Source organism: Arvicanthis niloticus, chromosome X (genome assembly GCF_011762505.2).
Source record: "Arvicanthis niloticus isolate mArvNil1 chromosome X, mArvNil1.pat.X, whole genome shotgun sequence".
NCBI lineage: Eukaryota > Metazoa > Chordata > Mammalia > Rodentia > Muridae > Arvicanthis > Arvicanthis niloticus.
Window position 1 is genome coordinate 67,172,871 of NC_047679.1, and position 4,167 is coordinate 67,177,037.

The following is a 4,167-nucleotide window of genomic DNA, read 5'->3' on the forward strand; positions in this document are numbered from 1 at the left end:
TTCCTGAGTCACACTTGAAATGGGGAATGAAATGGTCATGGAAGGCAAGTGGTCGGAAGAAACTTTGTGGGAGAGTGGATTGGTATACCCCCACCCTGGCACTTTAAGTCCCATGTACATCCTCTCCCACTGAGGCCAAACAAGGCTAGTAGAACATATATGTACAGGCAACAGCTTTTGGAAGAGCCCCTGTTCCAGTTGTTCTAGCTCCACATGAGGGCCAAGCAGGAACCTGGGTAAATCAGTAGAGACACCAACTTACCCACAAAACTTTTGACCCCAGACTAATCCTGTATACAAGAAAGGCAGGTATTGGGAATGTAGCAAAGGCTAAGAAAACAACCAACCAAAATCCTGTCCAATTTGAGACCCATCCCATGGGCAAGCACCAATCCCTGACACTATTTATGATATTCTTGTTACGCTTGCAGACAGGACTCTAGCATGGCTTTTCTCTGAGAGGCTCCACCTACCAACTGATTATGAGTGATTCAGATACCCACAGCTAAACAGTTGATGAACCTTAGGGACTCTTATGGAAGACTAGAAGGAAGGATTTTTAAGCCTTAAGTGAATAGGAACCCCACACGAAGACAACAGAATCATGTAACCTTAGGGTTCCCAGAGATTGAACCACCAACCAAAAAACATACAAGGGTTAGGCCTAGGCCTCCCTGCTCATATGTAGCAAATATGCAGTTCGGCCCTCAATATGGGTATACCCAGGGGAGACCAGAGGAGAAAGGGAGGGAAGCATGGGAGTATTGTGGGAGTGGGTGACTGAGAGCGGGACAGTTAGCAGGATGTAAAGTGAGTAAGTAAAAGATAAATAAAAGGAGAAAACAACTCCCCTCAAAATCCATAATTTTTGTTAATGAACTAACAATCAGAAGACCAATATCAAAGGAGTGAAACAACTTTATTGTTCTTCTACATGAACAGAGTGCACAAAATACTAAAGCTGCTTGTATCCCTTTACCTCTCCCTTTGGGCTCCTGCTTATTTTTGTCCACATTAGTATAAACCTTGGCACATACCTGTGTGTGATCAAATTTTGTATTCATTCCCTGGCTCAAAACAGTATAATGAACAAAGAAATCCACAAAGTCTGATGTTTCAACTTCACACTTAACTTTAAGTTCAAGTAATTGTTTTGCTACCTGAACATTCTTTAATTTTTAAGAGAATTTTTATAACACAAATGGACTGTTGTACACCCGACTCTTTTTAAGAGGTCCTAAGCATATCTAGCTAGCTCTCTTGTTTAGCTCCCATTGTAATAACTGTTTTCCACTGTAGTGTAACATTACTTGCTGTTATAATAGACCTTGAAGAGGGTCAAACTGGTGAATACAGGTTTGTCACATTGGGACATTACCAAGGAGTACTGTACCAATAAACTGAAAATTTTCCTTGCCTCCATAGGCTTATGATTCCAACTTAATAGTGTTTAAATATAAGTTGTTTCTGTTTAATTTTTTTCTGGCAGTATAACTCATCTTGACAGTGTTTCATTTTGCCTGTCACAAAGAAAAAAATAACCTCTGTTGAGTTATAGTGAAAGTGTTTTACCATTGGAAAACACTCTCAAATAGCAGTAATACAACAATTAAATAGCTGCAGTTTTATGGTAAAACAATTTTGCCCAAAGTCATGTACTCCCTGCACCACATGACATCATAATGCAATGGCCCTGAGATTTGTTGATATTTTAATAACAACTTAGTCTCATAAAGGCCTGCAAATAAATTTGTATTCAGAATTGGATGGTTGAAATTATATATTGTATCAAAAATGTAATACTTTTAAAATATAATATCCATAGGATGCTATTGAAATTTTTATGTTCCACATTTGGATATAACTTTTGTGCAAGGTAGTAGATTTTTGTTTAACACTGCAAATTCAATAGCTAAAAGGAAAGGAATTTCCCTTTTCTCCATCAAGTGTTATCAAATCCCTATTAAACATACAATTACTTTATTCATTCTTGAGAATAATTTTAGGAGGCTGAGTAGATGGCTCAGTGGTGAAAATGATTTCTATGCAGATATGACAACTTGAGTTTTGACCCCCAGCACTCATGTGAGGAAAAAAAAAAGCCAGGCATGGTTGTCCATTGAGCAGTTTCCCTAACTCATTGCTGAGCCATGTTTGCTGAGAAGAAGTTTGAAGGAACATTTGTATTGCTGAGGAAGACATGATAATATCAGTATATGGACTCTAAATGTCCACAGGTGTCTCTGTCTATTCATACACATGTATGCCCATGATCATGTACATACATAAAGAATACATTTTGAAGTAAAGTTTGAACTTTATCAAATTCAAAATATACCACAATGGACTAATAAAAATTCTTTATGAGAAGCATTCTGGTTTTCTTCCATGTTTGGTCCAAAGAAAAGGAATAGGTTGGTATGAGGGGACATGAGATCATAATCATTAGTGTTAATGTAAAGATGGCTATAGGAATGATCATTGATGATCTCAAGAAGCTAGAGACTGTGCGACAGCAAATATGACTGTACTGAAAAGATAGATCTTACTTTATTTATTTATTTATTTATTTATTTATTTATTTATTTGAATTCGAGACAGGGTTTCTCTGTGTAGTCCTGGCTGTCCTGGAACTCACTCTGTAGACCAGGCTGGTCTCGAACTCAGAAATCCACCTGACTCTGCCTCCCAAGTGCTGGGATTAAAGGCGTGCACTACCACCGCCTGGCTACATTATTTATTTTTATTAAAAATTGACCTGCATTATTTACTGAGTTGTCCAATATATTCTCAATTCCATCATTGTCTCTTCAGAGTTCTTCATATAGTAACTTCTATCCAGGTCCTTGCTACTTCAAGTTTCCGTTACTTCTTTGTGTTGTTGCTCTGCGATTTTTTGATACAAAATCTTACTGTAAAGCCCTCATTGGCCTATAACTCGCTTTATTAAACAGGCTGACCTTGAACTCATGGAGATGCACCTGCCTCAGCTTCCCCAGTGCACTACCAATGGTGCTTTTGTTTTTTTTATTTTAATTTTTGAAGTGTGTTTGCTATTATCAATTTTCTTCCAGTTCTTCTTGTGCAGAATTAGCATCTATACTTTCTTCCTCCATGTAATTCTCTTTTCCAGTCTAGTTTCAACCTATTTTTTAAAGTACACTTTTTTCTATATCATAACAATTTGATCCTATTCTATATTATTGTAAAAATTTAATGTACACTACCTAAGCATTTAATTTTATATTTTATTTTAATCTTAGTATGCCTGTGCCTCCTCTAATATTTTTAGCAAGGTTTACTGAGGTAAATATTCTTTATTTTTTTTTCTGTAGACATAAAGCTTACTGTTTTATACCAAGCTACTTTTTTGAACTTGTTGCAACTCTCTAGCATCTCTCAACTGATGGTATTACAGGCAAGTGTGATCCTAGCTAACTAGATTTACAAGTGTTAATATAATAATTTTTCTTGTGTGTTCTGTTAGCTTCTGGATCCTTACACACACACACAGAGAGAGAGAGAGAGAGAGAGAGAGAGAGAGAGAGAGAGAGAGAGAGAGAGAGAGAGAGAGAGCTTTAGTTTTTTCTATATTTTGAAGAGTGTAGTTTGCTAAAGTTTTGCTCTTGCAAGATAAACTGCTAAAGAACAATTATACAGTGCTTGAGAGGTGTCAATTAGTGGACTTTAAAGCTATTCTATTATATCAAGAGGAGTGGGAGGTTTGATTAATTTTTTTTTACTGGTTTTTAGTTAGCAATACTTTTAGAAAGGTCTTTAAAGGGGAAGCAAAATATAATTAGCCTTTAAACCAAGATGGGATATTCCTTTTTGAGCACCATTTAATCACTACCAGCCATCCCAATTAAGTAGAATTACCATCCCAATTAAACAGCGATCATTGTTGTTAATTAGTATTAATTCAGTAACTTGGGAAATGTCTCATTTAAGTGGACTTCTTAATTAAGTCTCAATTAGATTGAATACATTGTATTAGAAATTATGATCAAATACACTGTATTGTTTGCCAATTATAAACCAATGGCCTTAAAACTTAGGCCTTTATCTAATATAATTTTGGAGGTCCTTTATGTATCAAAATGAACAGAGTGAATGCTACTGATATCATTGCTGATTCCACCTTTTATGAATTTCCATAACAGCATA